Source organism: Hemicordylus capensis, chromosome 4, assembly GCF_027244095.1.
Source record: "Hemicordylus capensis ecotype Gifberg chromosome 4, rHemCap1.1.pri, whole genome shotgun sequence".
Taxonomy (NCBI): Eukaryota; Metazoa; Chordata; class Lepidosauria; order Squamata; family Cordylidae; genus Hemicordylus; species Hemicordylus capensis.
The window spans coordinates 98,612,575-98,635,329 of record NC_069660.1 but is presented as its reverse complement, the minus strand read 5'-3'; the positions used below and the strand labels follow the sequence as shown (position 1 = coordinate 98,635,329).

Below are 22,755 nucleotides of genomic sequence, written 5' to 3'. Positions count from 1 at the left end.
GCCTCCCTGTTGGGTGTCTACTCATGAGTCTCCATGGTGTGGTGACAAATGACACAAAAAATGGGGTTAGTGGAGCATGTGCAGTTATGGGACTGATACAGAAATATGAGAGTTAGGAAAATACCCCATTCCATAAAAGTAATAGAGTCCTTTTTCTTTTAAATCAAAAGTTGGATCTTGAGGGGTCATGTGGCATGTACCAAGGCTCTTCACATGATCAGTGTGAAGAGCCATAAGGGGGTTTGCGGGGAGAACCCCCACAGACAATCAAGAAGCCGCCCTGGGCAGCTGGATCGGCCGCCCACATGACTGCCGGCTCTGTTACAGAGCTGAGGGGATCGGGAGCTGTGCAGCCCACAGAAGTTCCAGGATGCCCCGCGTGAGCTTGCAGCCTCCCAGTCGGGGGTCTATTCGTGTGTTGCTGCATGCCGTGGCAACACACAAGCCAAAAGATGAGGTTAACGGAGCGCTCTCTCCATTTACCTCGTCTAAGGAGAGGGGTACATTGGGAGGTTTGCTGCCAGGAGCCGTGTGGCTCCTGTTGTAGCACACAATCGCCCAAAAGAGGGCTAGGCTCCCTTAGCCCGCTTTTGGGCGATCATGAGAATAGCTTCACTGTCTCCTTCCAGGTGAAGATCCCAGAAAGAGCTAGCCAGCAAACATCTCTAGTGATGGTGATATTTGCCTAGTATCATTTTTCCGCTTTACCTACATAAAACCAGTACTGTTTCAGTAAATTCAAGCAAGTTATTTTACTCTAAAATTCTGTGTCTCTTTTCTGCTGGTTCTGTTTACATGACAAACCACTTGTCAGGAAAACCCATTGCATAGCAACAAAAGAGATTAACAGAACATGAACATACTGCATCAAATGCCAACTGAATAAGCTGAGGTAAAAATTAGGAATTTTCAGAAACAAAATTTAGAGATTTATGGGGGGGGGGAATAGTGGGATAAATAATTATTTCACCACAGTTGCAAACAATAATATTTTGTATAACACAGTGAAGTCATTCACACAATCAAAGAGGCTATTCTCATGATCGGCTAAAATTGGGCTAGGGGGTTATTTATTAAGCCTATAAATAAAGCCTATAAATAAATAAAGCCTAGCATTATTTTAGCAGAACGTGAGAACCACCGGGCTCGCAGGTGAGCCCAGTTGCCTCAAAGTGGGTAACCCACTTGTGAAGCCCTCCCCTTAGCCCAGGTTAGCAGAGCAAGTGCTCCACTAACCGGGGTTTCCAGATTGTGTGTTGCTGTGCCGCAGCTCCGCATCGTGGCAACTCACAAGGAGATCCCCAACCGGGAGGCTAAAAAGCAGCCTTCCGGCTCGGTGGTCTCTCCAGCATGCTCTGCGCGTTCGCGCAGAACATGCTGGAACTTCCGAGGGCCGCATGGCCCCCGAACTCCCAAGCCCCCACCAGCTCCATGACAGAGCCGGCAGTCATGTGGGTGGCTGATCCAGCCACCCAGGGCTTCCCCTCCGGTCGTCTGCGGGGAGAGCAGGCTAAGCCCGCATTCCCCGCAAATCTGCTCTGGGCGAGTCTTACTGATTGTGAGACTTGCCTCAAAAACTGTGTTCTGCTTGGGTTTAGGAGCTATGTGTGCTCCCAATTTTTGGTTGTGTGGAAGCAAGATAGGAAGAAAACCTAGGTAGCTTTTCCTCCTACCTTGCTTTCCACACAGTCACTTCTAACCAGTTTTCACCCCTACCTTGCTTCCACGCAACCAAGAATTGGGAGCACACACAGCTCCCCAAAACACAGTTTTTGATTGTGTGAATGACCTCAATATACGTAGAGCTTCAAAACAATCTCTTCTGCTGTCATATGTCACTTCAGCATTATTGCTATAATTTACAGCCACAAAACCCAGCTTGTTTATGGTGAAGTGACCAATTAAATAAATAAAAATCTCTCTGTGTGAATAAAATTGCAGAATTTGGTTTGCAAACCTTTAAAGCTAGGTAACTTATTTTTAGTGTGTTCTCCATCTGTCTTATCAGTAAAGCACTTTGAGGTAATGACTTGAGCGTATTTGATGATTGTTCATTTTGAAAGATGTCATTTTAAGAATTTCTAGAGATTTCAAAAGTGCCCTTTGGGAGATCTGTTCTATACCAAAATGTCATTTCAGATTCTGGACTACATATTTCCATGGACTCTTGCTTTATAAATGTTTCACATCACCTGCATTTTTTATCATTGCACTTTCATATGAACTGTGAATTCCTTGTAGATAACCTACAATGCCTAGCTGAAAACTGAAGTATTTTGGGGGAGTGGGAGGAAAAAAATGATTTTATTCCTATGTCAGAAAAAATAAAACCACCCAATGATTCCCTCCACCCTGTTAGTGCCCAGTAATTTTATTAATATTTTAACAAATGTAGTCTTTGTAGTGTCATTCAGAGATCCATGTATGAAAATGAAAATTATTTTTGTCCAGAAGCAAGTGCTTTAGTTGTTTGCTATAGTATAATATTGATAGAATTGGGTCTTATTTCTTCAGAAGCATCAAACTTCTCTACAATTCATCAAACTGTATCATAATACAACTAATTTGGATGGAAAACGTCTATCAATTTTCAGGCAAAATTTTCACTTATATCACAAGATGTTAACAATAAAATCGACTGAATGATCAAACTTGGATCAACCTTATAATGCAGAATAAGCACCATTCAGAGCCAACTCGAGTTCTTTTTGGTGCTTTAAGCATGGTGAGACAAGGGCAGCTACCATGTAAACTCAGAAGGTGCTCCCAATTTATGGCTTATGTCCAGAAAAAGAGCTGCAGGGGCCTGTAATGCTCACTTCAAAGAAAAGGTGAGCAGGTGCAGAGCCTGACTGCCAGTGGATTGTGTGCAGCCGTGGCCCCGCTCCCCCCGCCTGATGTCAGATGTGGGGGGCGTGATCTGGCTACCGACCGGAGCCCCGCAGCTGCATTTGGGAGTGTGTGTCAAGCCAGCGCTGTGCCCTTTAACTCTCAAAGGGGCCGCGCAGCCCCTTCGGGAACTAATCTGGGGCTGGCGCTGCGTTCCCAGCTCTTCCTGCCTTAAGGCAGGGAAGAGATGCTCCTGGCCGTGCTGTGAATGCAGCGCCGGCCATTTAACTCCTGAAGGGGCCGCACGGTCCTTTTGGGAGTTAGATTTGGGTTGGCACTGTGTTTGCAGCACAGCCAGGAGTGGCCCTTCCCTTCCTTAAAGGCAGGGAAGAGCCACTCCTGGCTATGCTGCGAATGCAGCGGCCATTTAACTCCCAAATGGGGGTTGCATGGCCCCCGCTTGGGAGCTAAACCAGCACCCCCATTTCTGACATCAGATGCGGGGGGCATGTGTCGGGGCCACAAGGCATGGCCCCAGATTGGGCCTGGCCTGGCCCAATGGTGGCTCCACCCCTGATGGTGAGCATTAGGCAGCCCTGAATCTTCTCTGGCACAAATTAAAATTCCTGATTTATCTCACCACACACCCCATCTCTTGCCTCCTACACAGCACTTTAAATCCATTAAGTCTTCTTCTCTTGCCTTTCAGTAACAGCTTTTCCTCCTACCTTGCTTCCACACTATCACTCCTACTCAGGTTTTCCTCTTACCTTGCTTCCACACAACCAAAAATTGGGAGCACACACAGCTCCCAAATCTGGGTAGAACACAGTTTTTGATTGTGTGAATGACCTCATCGTGAGGTTATCCTCATGAGTGTGCAAAACCAGGCTAAGGGAGCCTGGCCCGGTTTTTCACACTCATGAGAACCAACGGGCTAAAGGGCGAGCCCAGTGGCTCCATGGTGGCAAGCCTACACAAATAGCTACCCTATTAAACGAGATTAAGGGAGCGAGTGCTCCCTTACCCTCTTTTTTTTAATTGTGTGTCAACTGCGGCAGCTTACAGCCACGGCTGGCACACTCAGGGGACAGGGCTCTCAATAATGCTCCGTGCACTCACGCAGTGCATTACAGGGGCTTGGGGGGGGGGGCTGTGCCACAGTGCTTCCCTGAGCCTGACCCCTGGAGCAGCCACACAAGGCTCAGGCAGCCTGCAGGAGAGCTGCTGCTAGTCTGGGCGATCTGCCCGTCCAGGGAACTGCTTCGGATAGTCTGCATGGAAGGTAAGTAAAACCCTCCTTCCCCACAGATAGCCCACTAGCTCTTCACATGGATCATGTGCATAGCTTCAGTTTGTAATCTGCTTATTTCAGTTTGACTGCATGCAGGTTTTGCAGTCCCACATAATTATTCAGATTTACATGCTGTTGAAATTGAATGGGACTTGTGCACAGGAATCTAGCCATTGTTTTTAACATGATACTATTAATGTTTCAAAATATGGAAACCAATGGACTGCGACTTGCTTCCAAAGAGAGTTAGACATGACTAAGTTCCATTGACATCACTGAGACAAGTTATTCGTGACTAACAAGGTTTGTTAATTTCATTTAATTTGGAATCCTAACTTTCTTAGGCTACAACCCAATATCGATGTCAGCAACATTCTAGGTACATGCTGAATATATGGGAATGCATATTTCCTTTATGGGCTACACAGTAGCACATGCACAAAATTATGCTCCCTAACTACTTTGATCAGCTTAGTGCCACTTTTACATAATTGATCTCTGATTTCCATTGACATTTGCAAAATGTGACTTCATAAAATACAACTTGATAGAAGTGAGATGCATCAAAATAACTTTCAACTTTGTTCTCTTCCCTATAGACACAATCCATATTTCTGAAAATGCAAGATAAGAAAAGGTGGAGAGTTCCACTATTAGCTGCAACTGCATCACGTACAATCACAATAAAAGGCATTGACCAATTGCTTTATTTTCATGTGCCGATTTATACAAATCTAGTTTGAATAATGAGAGGCCCAGCTGGTACAGATCGTTACAAAAATGCCTTTCAAAGCCATTTCTAACAGAAGCACATTCATTCTATTTTAACCAAGAACAAATTGTTTCAAATTGTGCAAGAGCCTCTCAGATGTACCATACACAAATCCAAATGACTGCTTGGAAGGGACAATTAATTTATGTGCTTATCTCATGCCAGATGTGAGCACTGACAGGTTGCTCTACAACAGTTCTCTGAGCAGCTCCCCAGTGAGTACAATTTTGGGGTGGAAGGGACATCTCACTTCCTACATAAAGCAACCTTGGCAGACAAAGTTGCTCAACAACCTATTTATTAGTTGCTCTACTCCTCCCCTGCTGTTATATTAATATAATGAATTGTTCACAGGTGCTCCAAATGAGGTTTAGATTATCACTGGGATCGCTGTTACCAAAGCAAGCCAAATTAGGAGGAGCAGATGCATCAAAAAACCACAAGAGTCCCCTAGCAAAAGTACAAAACATTTGTTCATGAAGGTCATTGCACACACATGGCCTCAATAACCCAAGCAATAACAAAACTATTATAATACAAGTATTCTTAAGATGGGGTGGCTTTCCATGTTTTATCTCTAAACTGGATGTGCAGATAGTAATATCTGTAGAAAAAGTTACACATTTGTGCTATTCTATCTATTTTTAAAAAAATGAGTTGTATCCCAAAAAGTTTGCCATGGCTAAGCACCATAGAAATGGTCCCATAATTTTAATATGATTTAGGAATCCCAAGTTCCTTAACTATTTCCAGAGGGGTAGCCATGTTTGTTGTACAAAAACAACAAAGAGTCTTGTGGCACCTTAAAAACAAATAATGTGATCATCTTTAAGACTCTAGAGAGTAGACTTTAGCCTTTACAACTCTTGTTTTCACTTTGTTAGAATACAACCCAAGACACCCAACCTTTTAACAGAAAAGTGTCCAAGACTCTGAAGAATTGAAACTATCCAATCAATTCATAACAATAAAACAACAATAAAAGCAGAGGTCGACAGCCTGACTAATGTATTTCTATTTTAGTTCTTGGGTATTTCTGGTTGGTATTGTTCTTGTCTCTTCTATCAATGGCTGACATTCTAACTAACATTGTATGCATGCAGACAAAAGATACACCCTCTCAGAGGCTACATTCCCACTTCAGCAGTGCTATATGACCCTCAAGGATATATTTGTGGGCTGCATAGAGTGCTTCCAGGGGAAAAGAAGATCTGCTAAAATTGCATCTCTGCATGCACAATTGCCTGCACTGCTGAAGCGGAAGCACAGTTGCATGTATGCAGCCTTAGGATGTCAGCCACTGACAGAGAGACCAGAAAAAAAAAAAATTCCAAGAATTAAAACAGCAATAAAAGTATCCCCAAACAAAGAAATAAAATCATCATGTAGATCATCTAGTGACAAACTTGGGAGAATAAAAATGGGTTTACCTGGCACCTGAATGTTAATAGACTAGGTACCAGCTGAGTGTCCCTGGGGCATCCTGGGTGTTCATGCGGGACATCCTGGGACTTCCACGGGCCAAGTGGCCCCTGATCCCTGCCCAGGGCTGCACGACGGCTCGTCTGTGGGGAAAGAGGGCTAAGCCCGTTCTCTCTGCAGAACCCTTCCAGGCACTACACACAGATTGTGTGCAGAGCCTCTATGGGTTGCCTCTCATATTATGGTGGCAATCAAAGTTCTTCAAACTACAGTTCCAGCAAGTGCCACTGTGAGCCTCAAGATCTGCTCTTGGCATATTGTCTGAACCCATCGATATTGGATTCCTTAGCTGCACTTTCCTCCAGGAACCTGGCAACTGTAATCAACTTCAAATCTAGGTTACAGATGTCAGGTTCCCAAATGGAAGTGCAGCTGGGGAACCCAACATTGGCACGTTTGGATGAGTGGAGTGGAACTGGGTCTGGGAGTGGAACTTGCAGCTCACACTGGGAATGTGCACTCATCAGGAACCAATGGTCGGTGAAAATCACTGTGATGTGTGAAGACACACTATATTACCCTAAAAATGTTATGTAAGTCACTTAAGAACCTATGGAGGTATTATGATAATATTGTATTGACACTCCAGCCATCAGAAGCATTAAAGGAGCTACATGGAACTCCAAGTCAGAGAAGTACCACCACCTGCTTATTGGGAATAGGTTGTTGAGGACTGTATTTTTAGAACACAGTCCACAGAGATATGCAGACACCAGGCTACCTCATGCAATAAATGGCTGTTTCTTGCTACCACTGCACTCTGCTGCCACCATGTTCTACATATCCTCTGCAATTTTGGCCTTCACTGTCTTTCTGGGTCATCATAACCCTGCTATTAAATGTTTAGAACTACCTTTTTAAAATGAATATGTTGGGTTTTATTTTATAAAACAATGTTTTTTATTGATCCATCCTCAAGAAAATGAGTGTTTTAGTCCTGATTTGAATCTACAGCAACCATAAAAATCAATAATTTGGTGATTAAATAATCTGGAAAAAATGCAGTTAAACACAATCAAGATTTGTCTTCCACCATATTAATGTAAATTACAGAAGATATAAAAGATACATGCTATAGATCCTTGCATATTTATGGCAGAATTAGCAGAGAAGTTGATTAAATGCAACAACTGATTTCCATCATCATAATGTTTTCTGTTATGCTGGCAGGAAAATATAAAACTCAAGAATAAAACTCAGAGTACAAAACAGTAAAATATGCAAGGCAATTAAATTATGAAGCTTGAAAACTGATATATATTGATCATATGTTCATCCCTTTGATGATTATCTCAGGGCTCAGCAAACACTCTTAACACAAGTTCTCAAAATTAATCTCAGATTATAATTAAAGAAGAGCTAATCAACAGTTCCTTGCTAGGTAGTTTCCTGTTTCCCATGAAGCACACAGAGAGAAAAGTAGGGAAATGGAATGTTTCATATTTATATTTGGGAGATGGATATGCATGTTGCAACTCTGTGACATGCGAGAGTCACAAGCACGGCATAATAATTTTCATAGATATGAGTTCCATCCATGGTAGGCAATTTGAGGAAGACAGAAGGTATGTAAATGAAAGCTTTTCTCCACATGCTTTTATTTTTTCATTATACACCTATAGGGTGTGCTGTTGGAGCATTTAATAAATAATTGTAATTGCAACCTGCAATTATGTGTGAAGAGAGGGTATGGAACTAGCATATCAGGGTCAAATGGTTTCAGTGTTAGGTGATGAGTGACTATGACTTACAACTTCATTGCAGCATATGGGCTAAGAAAATCTGATGCTGATATTGTCAGCTGTTCATTGTGAAACATCCATTCACTATTTTGATTCTTTGGATTCTGTTATTAGAATACAAAATAATATGTTGAATTTTTAAAGTGAAAAACACATCGTCACATCGCCCCCACCCAATGAGATATAGATGTGTTCTCAGGTTCTGGACCAGGCAACCTTCATCACATTATGCCTTTTTCAGAAGCTCTCTGGAGGATTCTTCAGACGTGGTCTAAAGATACCCAGCTAAGGCCATTTGATTTGCATTCAGATTTGTTTTTAATCAGTTAAGGTGCTGCATCCTCAATACATTTCAAAGAGCCTACTGTGTGCTCTTCTGGCTTCTCAAGCCATTTTTTGTAGTGACAATCTGACATACCTAATGCAGTCTCAGCTTTATTTTCCCTTAGCAGTTTTTGTGACAGGCCAAACCCTTACACAAAGACAGTGCCCATCAGGAAGCTACATTGGGGTATTTGGAACATCAACACCTTTCCAAAAGCAAAATTAATAGTAATTCATAACAGCTTAATAAGCATTGTTAAATTTTATATTTGCTTCAGAGTAACTAATTAAGCTTAGTAAGAATGACAGGAATTACAATTAAAACAGTGTTTAACAGACTGTTAGGGATATGTAAAAGGAATTCTTCAAGTTCCTTTTTGTGCAGTGTCTAGCACAGCATGCCTGTGAGGAATCTGGGCTGTCTGTAACACAAAGAACAATCAATGCCATGAGGAACAGCAAGATTTCTCAAATTATTCCCGGTTAGTCCCTTTGGTTTGCTTTATGAATTAAAGGAAAAGTTGATCAATCAATCTTTGTTACGGTCTTTGACCAGCATAAGGTAACCCTTTTTTCAGCTGGACAAGGGGTGCCCCATAAGACGCAGGGGAAATTGGGCTTTCTTCAATGTGGTTCTCTCCCTTTAAATCAGGCCTGCACAACATAAGGCCCGGCGGCCAGATCTGGCCCACAAGGACCTCTTTGCTGGCCCAAAGTAGTGTGGTGCTTGAGGTGAAGTGCAAAATGCTGCCTTGCCCCCTAAACCTAGTGGGAGTCAGCCCCATTTCAAAACTGACCTGGGGAGAAAGTACATAGGGGACAAGGAAGAGGAAAGGTTGCTAGGAGCCTCCTCTTCCTTCCTCATGCTGTGGGTTGCTAATACTTGCTTTCATTAATATTTTAAAAATTAATTTTAATGTAACCATTAATGTGCTGAAAATCTACCTCGGCCCCTGCCTACCAAGTCATGGTTGGTTCTGGCCCACCAGGGTATTTGACTTGTACACCCCTGCTTTAAATGGATGAATGCTAGGGATGCAGCATCCCTGTCGGGCAATGGTAGAAGGAGTGTGGAGATGGTGAAAGGTAGGGCAACAGCTCGGAGAGGTGACCAGCGAGAAGCACGGCCGGCATAGAGCTGACCCATTTCTGGGCTGCCCTGAGCCACCCTCTCTATGGTTTTGGGAGGAGCCACAACACAAAACCCAGGTTATGGCAGTGGCAGAATTCAGATGGAACAATGGCCCTTTGGAACCTGGGTTTTCAGCAGCAAAACTCACTACAAACCAAATGTTCAAATTCAGCTTTGGGGTTGGAAACTGTCCCGCAGTTGGGTGACAAAACTGCAGTTTCACACATTTGGACTACCACAAACTCAAACCTCTGGCACATTTGCCTCCGGTTTTGTGTTACATCCAAGGGCGGCCATAGTAACTGACCCAGGGCCACCCAGTTTGCTTCCTGGTTGAGTGAGGCTTTGACTTCTGGTTGCCCATATTACTTTAGTGCTTATCTTCTTTTTAACTTCTTTCCCTGTATCAAGGAAAGGAATGCCCTTTATTCCCGATGGAGAGGATAGCACATGTTTTAGTCAGTACTATATGAAAGCTGGCACCACTTGAGGCATGACATCTCTGCCACTATCACTACTGGAATGCAGATCTTACTCTGAGGTTAAAATGCCACCTACAGAATAACCAAGGAAACCTTCTCTAACAGTTTTTCTTGGAGGTCTCCCATCCAATTACTGGCCAGACCCAACCATGGTTAACTTATGAGATCTGACAAGAGCAGAGCCCAAGGTAGAATGGCTACTTAAACATTTATTTGTGTCAATGACACATTTAAAATCTGCTACTCTGTCTAAATATTTTAAGGCAAAATATGAAGAAGGAAAATTGAATATGACACAAGTGGAAGCTGAAGCCAATGTAGTGCTAAGGGAGGGTATTGTACATGTTTGAATGACCATGTCTTTGGCTGGGACTTGCTATTTTTCATAACTTGCTATTTTTCATCTTTTATTTGATAACTTGATTTTAAAACAACCTCTTCATAGTTTGCCTTTAATATTTAGACAGAGTAGCACATTTCAAATGCATCGGCACAAATAAATGTTTAAGCATCCCATGTACTTATTTTGTAATTATTTATCATGGCCAGCCACCTGAAATATATTAGGGATATTGCTGAAATCCAGAAATCAGATTATGGTATGGATATGTGGGCCAATGGAACATGTTCTGGAAGTGTGGGCGTGTTTGAATAGTCTGAAGATGGTTTGACTTAAAAATATATATGCTTTATTTGGGAATAGTATTCCTTTATTTGGGAATATTACATCTAATAGCTGGGCATGATCTAGCAAAGTGTGTGTATCTGCCAGCAAAGGATGACACTTAATGCATCTCATGAAAGGGACAGTAGTCCATGTGATCTCTTGCTGAATTAAATGTGTTTCTATTTGAGGTCCTACAAGACTCTTTAATGTTTTATATAGCGCTGGTGATACTTGGTTATTGGATCAATTAGTGTTGGTAAATGTTAGCAAAGTTCTACAAGAGCATGTAACTTACATTATATTTTATGTTATGTTATTCCCCCTCACCCCGACCCAAATTTGTATACCACCCTAAAGTTCTGTCTCTGGATAGTTATATGTTATAACATAAGTTATGGTAATGATGTGGCCACTTTCAAAAACTGCTCCCTGTGGTAGGGTCTCTGTATGCTTCTTAATATGTTTATGTTGCATACGTTATAAGATTAATATGGATCACCACTGTCATCTGAAACGTCTCCATCCTGGCAGCATCCTTTCCTCTAAGTGTTATTGCTCATGTTGAGAAGTTCCCTAGAACATAACTGAAGGATATTGTAAGTCCACAAGTGAAGCCCCTGTCATGCAGCTGTGGTGCTACTACAATATGCATTTCAAGAACAACTCTTCAAAATAGCATCCTACTCAGACAGAAAGTGCCATAATCTGTTTATGAAATCTGCTTCCAGAGGATGTTGTGATGGTGAATATTACATGGAATTAGACTTCTTTTACCAGGCAGTATTTATTTGTAAGCATATGAGAATTATAGCCATGTCCTAAGTGTGTTTGGATGTAAGTCCATTGGTCTCAATGGAATTTTTTGAACCAAGTGTGTTTAGGATTGCAGCTTTAAAACACTGTATTTCACTCTCAGGATTTCCAACTGCCTGGACTATCATCACTGGGGAAATCCTGAGCTTCCATTTACACCTCAGTGAATCTGGGACAGCTGAGCCTAGTTGACACACAGCCTGAGAAAAATGCTAGACTCCTTTCTGAGTGGAGATAAATTGGGGCTTATGGCTTGAAAGACAAGAAGGGGAATCCTGAAGCTGCTAATAGCTCTTTTTCACTTTTCTTAGTCAGTGCATGAGTATGTCAAATACAATAGAGCAGTTTCAAAAAAGCAAAGTATTCTCTCTCACACACAGTTTGCCCTGTCATGTTTTCTGATGTGTTTATGCATGGAGGGTTTGTTGTTGTTGTTGTTCCTTTATTTAATAAACATCTATCTATCTTTTCATTAAGATTAAAACCCAAGTGGCTCAAAGCATTAAACTGCCCCCGAAATCAAATAAAATGTCACAAAACCCCAAAACAATTGCTAATAAAAACATCATATGAGAACAATACTGTATGTAAAGATGAGGTCAGAAATAAATCAGAAGCTTGCTGAAATAGAAGTGCCCTGCATGTACAGTAGGAGTAGGAACTGGGGACCCGAGGGAAAAATCCAGCCCAAAGGCTTCCCATCTGTCCCTCAGAATACTCCTAATCCCAAGGACTGCTCTTCCCACACATACACATTGTGAATCTCAGCCAATATCTCCTAAGCTGCACCGCAGGCAGCTCTGTCACCCCTGATGACAGCAAGTGAGGTGTCTCTCCTTACCTTAGCTGCTTACTTCCTTGGGTAAAATCATGGCCCTGGCTGCAAGTGAGGTACCCAAAGTGAATGGAGAAGCACTGCTTGTGTGGGAGGAAGCCACATTACTGTTTCCTCCCACATGACCCGGCATCTGACATTATTGGAATTGCATGGGAAAGACACACATTGCAAGAGCATTTCTCACTAAAGGTAACTTCATAAAGAGTCCCAAGTAAAGAGACAAAGTCAAATGGGACAAGTAGCATCAGTGGATGGAGTGCAAACCAGGAAGTCAGTCTAATAGATGGTGGAGCAGGAGCATCAGAGCAGAACAACACATGTAGAAGAATGAAGCATAAATGAAATGAAGATAAAGTTAGAGCACTTGTGAAGCTGGAAGATTTGGCAGCAATCAAGAAAAAAAGCAAAGCAGAAAAGGGTGAACTTCAGCCCAGGAAAACAAAATGAGTTACACATTATAATTTATATGCTTTTTGCTTGTGTGAGAATTATTTGATCAGATTATTTCTAAGAAAAACCTAATTTTAATCTAGAGCGAAATATAGACTAATAAACTGAATTTTGATGTATTATGTATTTTAAAAAATTCTGCACACATTGTTCACTTGCAGTGCAATCCACCATATATTTCTTCTAGCAAGGCTCCACTGAAACACACGGGAGTTGTGCAGGGGTAGTGCTTGTTTGACTCTGCCTATTTGGGGAGAAAAGATCCCTGAGCATTTAAATGTCCACATTCAATTACTGTCAATGTAAAGTTATGAACTAAAAATATTTTGCATTAAATTAAAACAATCTGGAACAGATTGCTTATGGTAACTCTTGCATAATGAAAGGGTACAATGAAGAATTGCAATTCAAATTACTTTCCAGGTCTGTTCATTTTTTTAAAAAAATAGAAAATTGCAAAGTATAATTACAGCATGTTCATTTGCATTCATATTGAAGTCTCATGAGCAATTTTGCTCTTTTATATTTAAAAAAAATTATTTTAAAAATGTGACTTGAATCAATAAATTACAGCACTGAACACAGAATTAACTGCTCTCATTCAACATTTTTATTCCTATTCATAATTAAGGTCTGGCATCTTTCTTGAGTATCAAAACACTTGTTTGAGGCTGCTCAACAGACACCACAACTTTGGGATTCAGATTTGGAAGTCTGTTCAAAATCATTAAAATCAACAAGCTTAAGTGTGCTTAACTGTGTTGGACTGCATCCCATGTGTGCATGCACAAATGTAGACTGCCCTTTTCCCATTTGTATGTGTGTATCAACCATATACTTGGAGGCTGCAAATCTCCTACCAAAGAAGCAGCATCCATTGGCACTTCAGTGCATGCAGAGGGAAATAGTGAATTATTATGACGGCACAACTAAACAGGATGGTACATGTTATGTCAAGGTCTGTTTTTTGCCTTGTCATTGGCTGTGAACATGCACCCACACTTCTCCTCAGTCTTTCAGGCCCAAATCAAGATGGGGAGTATGGGGTGCTGGTGCCACACATTGTCCTGGACCTGTGGCCTATGAAGCATCTGAGCTTTACTGTATTGCTAAAGGAAGTCCCTCCCATTAAGTTGCAGTCCATGCGCGGAGCCTGCACTGCAAAACAAACGGGGCCGCCATGCCAGCAGGGCCACATTGGGCAGTGCTGGCTGGAGTAACTCTCCCTGCCTTTAAAGGCAGGGAGAGCCATTCTGGTCATGCTGCCAATGCAGTGTGGGCTGATCTCCCTCCCAGACGAGGCCATGTGGCCCCATTTGGGAGGGAGATCGGTCCTGCTGCGCTGGCAGCGAGGCCAGGAGCAGCTCTCCCTGCCTTTAAAGGCAGGGAGAGTTGCTCTAGCCCACGCTGCCAATGCAGTGCAGGCTGATTTAATTTCCAAACGGGGGCCACGTAGCTCCGTTTGGGAGCAAAATAACACCCCCGAGTCTGACATCAGACACAGGGTGTGTGTCGGGGCCGCGTGGTGTGGCCCCTGATTGGCAGCAGCCCGGGTTCTTTGAACCCATTTGCTCAGAGGTGGCTCCATCCCCATTGCAGTCCAAGATCCAGAGTAACAAAGTTTAATTCTCACATCATTTAGCAGGAGTGGTTCCTACCATGGACAATATGCTTAGCTTCTGTAGACTTTGCTTGGTTTGCCTTGTCATCCCCACTCTGGTCTCTGTGCAATGGCTGGAGCTTTAAAAATAAAACCAATAAAGATCATAGACTATGGAAGAACTAGTGACTCTAGCATCTTCTATATAGACTATAGAATATCTATAGTCTCTAGAATCTTCTATCATCTATGGACCCATTTGGATCTTTCCGATTTCCTGGCTTTGTGGAGCTTGAGCTAATGTGAGATAGCCTTGTCTTAAACAGGTTTTTAAACAGGTTTTTGATCATTGAATTCCCATTTTAGCTTTTGTTTTTTAAAAGAAAATTAATTATTACAGAGTTGGCAATCCAATCCCCTCCCCAATGTAGCAGCAACACTGGTTTGGGGCGCTGCTAGAGACACGCAAAAACAAAGCAATGAAGGTGCCCATAGGCAGGGCCGGATTAAGCTAGTGCGGGGCCTGTAGAATATGTTATAAAGGGGCCCTAAATTTAAAAACATGCACATAAATATTAAAACATAAATTATTTACTTGCATAGTAAAGTAATTCAATTGTTTCATTTGCTATATTTTGGAGTGTGGGAGACCGAGCCACAAACTCACACTTACTACAACAGTGAACGTTTATATACCGTTTTTCAATCAAAATTCTCAAAGTGGTTTACAAAGAAAAATAAAGAGTGGCAGGGGCGTAACTACTATTAGGCAAGGGGAGGTGGCTGCCTGGGGGCCCCCACGCCTCAAGGCCCCCCCCCCCCAGAGGCAAGTCACATGACTATATATTGTGAAGTGTGTGTGTGTATCAGCAAGGGGCCCATTTTAAAATTTTGTCTCTGGGCCCACTCCAGCCTTGTTACGCCCCTGAAGAGTGGATAGATGATTCTCTGTCTCCAAAGGGCTCACACTCTAAAAAGAAAAATGTGGTAGGTACCAGCAACAGTCACTGGACAGATGCTGTGCTGGGCCTTCTCTTAAAAGGCACATTTAGCAGAAAAGGGATATTTTAGGAGAGGAGAGCTGGTCTTGTGGTAGCAAGCATGACTTGTCCCCATAGCTAAGCAGGGTCTGGCCTGGTTGCATATGAATGGGAGACTTGATGTGTGAGCACTGCAAGATATTCCCCTCAGGGGATGAAGCCTCTCTGGAAAGAGCAGAAGGTTTCAAGTTCCTTCCCTGGCATCTCCAAGACAGGGCTGAGAGAAATTCCTGCCTGCAACCTTGGAGAAGCCTCTGCCAGTGGACAATACTGAGCTAGATGGACCAATGGTCTGAATCAGTAGAAGGCAGCCTCCTATGTTCCTATGTATCTAACATGGACCAAATAAAACAGGTAAAGTTTTAACTTTAATTCCCAGAGTCTTTGATTTAGGAATGAAAACAAACATGCCAAGGAAAAGTGAAGGGCAAGACTGGGAAAAGGCACAAACCATATAGTCTGTTAGTTCTGCTATTATTTAAATCTACAATCTAGCATTTAGAAATAGTACAGTTGGAAACCTATGCACCTGAACCCCGGAAGTGCCACATACCGTACAGGACTCAGGAGGCCAGAAGTTTCTCCCTGCCTCTCCCCCTCTCCAAGAAAATCTACTGTTTACAGGAATCTTTCAACCATGTCCCAAGGGAAATACAATACAAACAGTGCTTCAGATGCAGAACAGGACATTTGCTTTGCAAGCCCTTAAAAAAAGAAATATAACTTACCACCTCCTGATTCGGGGACTTCTGTGCAGCTGCGGGGGGGTGTGTGTCTCCAGAGGTTCCCCTCCCCCTCGCTGGCCTCCATTAAGATCCAAATAGCTAGGTTTGGGCAGTCTTTGGTCCATTCTATTCCTCAGCTCTGTGTTGAAGGCCATTTTGGAGGCTGCTGCGCATGCCCAATGGTCCTTTGTGTGGGAACTGGCCACACAGAAGTCCATTGGGCATGTGCGGTGGCATCCAAAATGGCCACCGCCACAGAGGTTAGGCCCCGAATGGGCTGAAGACCGCCCGGGGAGGCTGGCAGAGGTAGGGGGAACCTATGGAGGGGCCCCTACCCAGCTGCACAGAGACACCCAGATCAGGAAGTGGTGAGTTATATTTCTTTAAAAGAACGTTTTTTTAAAAATAAAAGAAGGAGGAGGAGGAAGAAGAAGAAGAAGAACCCTCAAACCCAAACCAGTGTTTAGTCCGTGATCAGGGGCTGATTTGGTTTGGGGGTGGTTTGGTATCAAACTACCAAACTGGCCCTGCCTGTTCAATGTTGATCCCTAGCAGACATATCAGCATTCAGGCTTCATTCTCAAACAGGACATGTTTTGTATAACTTTGTCAGCACTTGCTAGCCATAGGTTTTAATAGGGCAGGAAAATAGAGATGTGCAAAACCAGTTCACGGTCAAACTGGTCTTCCGTGAACTGCTCTGAACTGGTTGAACCGGTTCAATCATAAACTGTTCCAAACCAGTTCGAGCTGGTTTGCTGGCTTGACCAGTCCAGCCAGTTGGTTCGACCAATCCAGTTCACAGAGTGATGGTTCAGTCTGAATGCAGTTTTAGTTTGGACCAAACCGCCGTTATGGGTCTGTGTACACCTCTACAGGAAAATCTTAGTAACTTTTGAACGACTGCTCAAAACTTCACCAAGTTAATAAAGCTGCATTACTGAGGGGAACATGGTCGCTTCTTGTAACTATAGGGAGTGGATATTTTGCTCCATACCCCAGTCATGTACTGGAGAAAGGACCCAACTTTATTTATTTAAAAAATTTCTGTACACCCCAACTCACGCCTCTGGGTGGTTTACAATAAAAACAATTCCAACAAAAAATTAAAACATAAAAACAATTTAAAATTTAAGGCATGATAAAAGTGTTAAAAACTATTAAATTGTAAATCTGGGTGAATGGATGTGTCTTGACTGACCTTTTAGAAGTAGTCAGAGATGGGGAGGCTCTTATTTCAACTGGGAGCGCATTCCAAAGCCTCTGGGCAGCAATGGAGAAGGCCCGTCCCTGAGCAGCAACCAGATGGGCCGGTAGCAACTGTAGATGATCCTCTCGGATGATCTTAATGGGCAGTGGGTATCATGGTGAAAAAGACATTCTCTTAAATACCCTGGGCCTAAGCACCTTGTATTTTGCCCAGAAACCTATCGGCAGCCAGTGTAGTTTTTTCAGCACAGGAATAATATGGTCTTTCCAAGATGATCCAGGGACCAACGTGGCTGCCACATTCTGTACGAACTGCAGTATCCAGGCCTCGTGAAAAGGCAGCCCCAAATAGTGTGTATTGCAGTAGTCAAGCAATAATGACATTGCTTCCTTAGCTAGAGAATCATGAAGCAATTCCACAGAAAAAGGTAGCATTTTGAAGTGCAGATGCTGCTTGGAAGGGAGCTCATCTCTATGTAGAAGATAGAAGGTAGCTCCCTTCCTGGTTTCAGGTAAGCCTCCCCCACAACTAAAACAACAAACTGATCTAATATATCAGCTTGATTTGATGCAACACAATGTAATAATTAACAAAATTAGACCAGAACTTATTGCAATAATTTCTTTGGTGTACAGCCCTACTAAATAGTAGCCACTTGCTATAATATTTATACATCATCTTTTCTTAAACATAATAGCATCAATAATTAGGGATGTTTAAAAATAGTTCAGTTCAAATCAGTAGAATATACATTTGAATGTTTCAAGCAATTTTGAGGAGAATTTGTCTGGCAAATTAATCCCAGTTCTAATAATCTGCCGGATCTGATTGTGATGTCCATGTGGAAATGTCCATGTTTCTAATGCAGTAATCTAAACTGGGTGTTGTCATAGTGTGTGGAGTTTTGTGCAGCATTCCTCTATTGTGCCACCTTTGTTGATCTCCTAGGTGTTATAGTATGAATAATGTGGAGATAAATTCCTAGACTGCAATGTGGATTCTTCTATCCCTGTTCAGACATACCCTATGGGTCAGTTTACATATCAGAGAAGGATCCACTTCCAGTTCCTGATATATCCAGTTGAAAGTGTCAAATACTGTGCTAGATGGACTAATGGGCTGACACAGTATATGGCAGCTTCATATGTTCATATTGTTTCTCCCTCACTAAATAAAACACTTCTAAAGCGGGGAGCAATTACCTGTAGACCATCTGATTATTATTCAAGTATTTCTATCCTGGGCAGGTTCATATGAACAGAGGTGGTTCTTGTCTTTTTTTTTTTTTTTTAGTTTCACTATAGAACTCTCAAGGTGACCTATTATCTAATTAAATAGTAAATAATAAAATAACAGCCAATCATTTAAAAAGAGAGCAGCAATCATGACAAGGAATTTCAAAGCAGGATTACACTACTGGAAGGTGCATCTTTTAAAAAGTTGTATAGAGATAGATCAGATCTCACCAGCAAAGAGTTCATAACCTGGGCACTGTTCTCAAGAAGACTCTGTCCCTCATGCTATCCAACAACACCTGGTGGTGGTGGCACTAGTGAGACATAGAGCAGGGCCCCCTTTAAGGATGGCAATTGATTGACTGATTGATTGATTGATTGATTGAGTGAGTGAGTGTCATTAAGTCAGTGTCGACTCTTAGCGACCACATAGATATATTCTCTCGAGGATGATCTGTCTTCAACTTGGCCTTTAAGGTCTCTCAGTGGTGCATGCATTGTTGTCACAATTGAGTCCATCCACCTTGCTGCTGGTCACCTTCTCTTTCCTTCAACTTTTCTCAGCATTATGGACTTCTCAAGGGAGCTGGGTTTTCGCATAATGTGTCCAGTTTGAGCCTGATCATTTGTGTCTTGAGTGAAAATTCTGGATTGATTTGTTGTATTATCCATTTGTTTGTTTTCCTGGCTGTCCTTGGTATTCTTCAGCACCAAAGTTCAAAAGCATCAATACTTTTTCTGTCTTGCTTCTTCAAAGACCAGCTTTCGCATCCACAGAGTGTCACAGGAAAAACCATTGTCTGAACAGTGCTAATCTTTGTAGGTGTAGACATGTCACGGCATCTAAATATCCTTTCCAAGAACTTCATTGCAACCCTACCAAGTGCTAGTCTGCGGCGTATTTCTTGACTGCTGGATCCTTTACTGTTGGTGGTCGATCCTAAAAAGGCAAAAGCTATCCACCACTTCAGTGTCTTCATTATCAGTTCTAAGGCTGGTTGCTGTACCCGTCGTCATTAGTTTAGTCAGGTTCTTATGCGTAGAGGTAGTATTTATTGTACAGTCATATGCTTTGCATGTATCCATGTGCTAGAAGCTATATCCCGTAGTGTGTCCAGTGTGAATGCAAAAGTGAAATAAATGTGTTCTATTTTTTACATGGAAGTAATTTTCATTAGGGAAAGGAACAGCACATGAAGTAGCCTGAAGTATTCATAGAGGAAAGTCCTATAACTCAGTGGAAGGGTCAGATCCTTGATGCTGTGGCTATGAAGCATCTCTAGGGGCAAGCTCTTTTTATGTATACGTAAAACAGACTCCCACAAATTCTCAAATATGCTTTTGTTAGTTTTCGACACAGATTTTTGTAGGAAGTCATGCTGATGTTGCTTCCTTTATTTTAGAAAGGATGAATGGGAGGGGGCTATTTGTAGAGAAGCTGATATCCCGGAATAGGTTTAATAGGTCGTGAATTCTGTGTTGAAAAGATAGTGTTTCTGTGACTTCTGATCTGCTTGCAGTAGACCTATTGCCTCAACAGCAAGTGCATTAGACTACATACGCTCAGCTCATTGACTCTGAAGGTAGCAGGCCTAAATGCCTCATTAAATTTTCATGGGTGACTGAGAGCAGCCACAGGGAAAAAAAAATCACATTATTTGTTATGATGATGATGTTTTCTAGAGAGAAAAATGCAAACAACATGTGCATAAACAGCAACACTTCACTTTCCAAGAAACTCCTCATTTTCAATAGCTTTCAGACTGTACACACTTCTACCAGATATATCCTTCCTCAAAATAACTTATTAATGAAAAATGGCTGACATGCTATTAAGGAGTATGGAAAAGGCATAAGGGCATGAAATGGATAGAAAGAAGTATAAATACATCATTGTGCATCATGATCAGGGATTTGATACCCTAAAATGGGGCATAAGAACTTCATTAGCAAATACACTTCTTGAGAGCCAGCTCTTTCGATTCAAATTACTTGGGACAATATTCAGCCGCTGCCAGAGCTAGTGTGTGCTGCTGTTTCTTTCTGTAGGGTAGAATACCTGTTAACTACATAGAGTTTTCCTGCATTTTTCTTCAACACTATCATTTAATGAAATTGGCAAATTAAAGTTATTTTTCGAAGTATAATTATAAAAGCTCCCGTCCTGCCATTGGTGGGTGCAAGGAAGAAGTGGAAACATTTGTGTGGAGAGATGTGACAGCAATTTAGTATAAGAAACCTGTGTCTGTACAGTGACCCCCCTTTCCCCCTCCCTCACGCCCCGTTGCTGGAGCGTAAGAGTGGTAACAGTGAATCCCCCCCCCTTTTTTTTTTGGTAAAGTTTGCCTCCACTTATATAGGTGGGTTTTATTTTAGTTTTCGTATGGATCGGGTGGGGATAGTAAAAACAGACGGACAAGAGCCAGGAGCGCGGTGGAAGCAAGAAGGTGGTGTGGTTTGCTAGGGGAAAGCCTCTTTCCCCGGAAAGGGAGGCTGTGCGAGTCGTGTGAGGGAATCCAGTGTGATTTTCTCTCCCCGCCCCCTATCCTATTTACACACTGGGGACATCCTCACATCGCCTTGGAAATAAATAAATTTTAAAAGGCGCTAAATCCCCCCCCCCCCGCACGCCGTCTTTCGCGGGGAGGAGGAGACGGCGGCAGCAGCAGCAACAACAAGCGACCCTTCCTCTCTTTCTCAGCACGTTCTTCTCTTTCTGGCTAGCCTCAGCTTGACATCGACGTCGGGGGCCTGAGAGGGCAAAGGCGGCAGGGGGCGGATGCACCCAGCGAGCCGAGGGGGATGGAGGAGCTGGAGGAGCAGCGCGCGGGCTGAGCGGGGAAAGAGAGAGACGAGCGAGCGAGCCAGCGAGGAGTAGCCGCCTGGGTCGCCGTGGAGTAGCCGCCTGGGTCGCCGTGCGCACCATGGGCAGGAGGGAGGGCTTGGCCGGGCGAGGTGAGTCTGGGGGCTAGGGAGTGGGTCCCAAGACACCGCGGGAGGGGTGGGGGCAACCTGTGAGTTCGCGGCGAGGGTGGCTGTGCCTGTGTATGTCGAAGAGCGGCGAGGAGCTTCCATGCTCTTCCCTTCGCCCTTGGCAGACTTCAGCACGAGGGCAGCCCTCACGTTTCTTGGGCATTATTACCGGGGATTCCGGGGGTGGGATTCAAAATAGGGCGGCCATTGTCCACCTGCCCCCCGCCACTCCCCCTCCCGCGCTAATCTTTTGCTACTCCTTCCCGTCCCCCCACCTGCAGGAGCTTAATAGCAAATTCTGTCTGTGCGAGGATTTGGGGCACGATAGTTGCACACACAATTGAGAGTTGTTCTTTCTTCTTCTGTATAAAAACAAAGTGGACACGTGTACATGCATTGCGTGTGCGCGCGCGTGTATATAATATTGTAAACGAGCCTCTTTCCCCGCTTCCTCAAATTGTATGGCTCTTGAGTGTGCTGAAATCTGATGAGACACGGTTTACTCAGATGATTGAAAGAGCGGTGGCTTCCGCCCCACATCTGTGAAAGGGTAATGAAGAGTCTTCGCTGCCCTCGTGCTAGCTCTCTCCCGCTTCCCCACAGTTTCTACTTCCCTTGCCTTTAAATAGCGGGGTGGCAGTACCCGCTTCCGTCCACGTGCGCACCAGGATAGTAGAGGACTAGCACCCGGAAAGGCGAGAGGGGTGGGGGGTGTCCTGCAGATCTGCAGAGAAGCATTTAATGCTATAATGTACTCTTAAGTCATGACGAAGCATCAACAAAACGGTGGTGGTGATTGTTCAGTTTCTGCTACCTTGGATGACTGGCTCCTTGAGTATAGGCATGATGGGTGTGTGTGTGTGGTGGTGGTGGGGGGGCGTGTCACTTGTAATTGCTCTGGTGCAGAAAAATGCTTCAATCTTCTAATTTCCCCCCTTGGTTACAAGGCAAACATTCTCCAGGCATTGACAGCAATGTTCATCCCATACTCATCTTCAACTTGCCTTTCACTCTCTTAGTATCATCCTGATGAGAGAGAGAGAGAGAGAGAGAGGAAGTTCTGCTCATCTCTTTAAACCCCATAGTGGAAGCTGCAAGATTTGTGACATGTATTTTGTATAAGGCAGATTTGTATTCTCTAGAAGAC

General features: G+C 43.1%; 1 protein-coding gene across 22 annotated transcripts in view; it reads left to right on the top strand.

Annotated features, from left to right (window-relative positions):
• Positions 1 to 22,755, top strand: part of DAB1 (DAB adaptor protein 1) — a 1,026,794-nt gene that overhangs the window by 622,848 nt on the left and 381,191 nt on the right. For 4 of the 22 annotated variants that reach the window (XM_053244284.1, XM_053244270.1, XM_053244290.1 and 1 more), the window contains exon 1: positions 21,040 to 21,590. The exons of 17 other annotated variants lie outside the window; for them this stretch is intronic. The gene's annotated coding sequence lies outside the window, so the exon portion shown is untranslated. Of the gene's footprint in view, positions 1 to 16,539; positions 16,559 to 21,039; positions 21,591 to 22,755 lie in introns of those variants that run through there. One more of the 22 variants, XM_053244288.1, reaches the window with a different exon arrangement.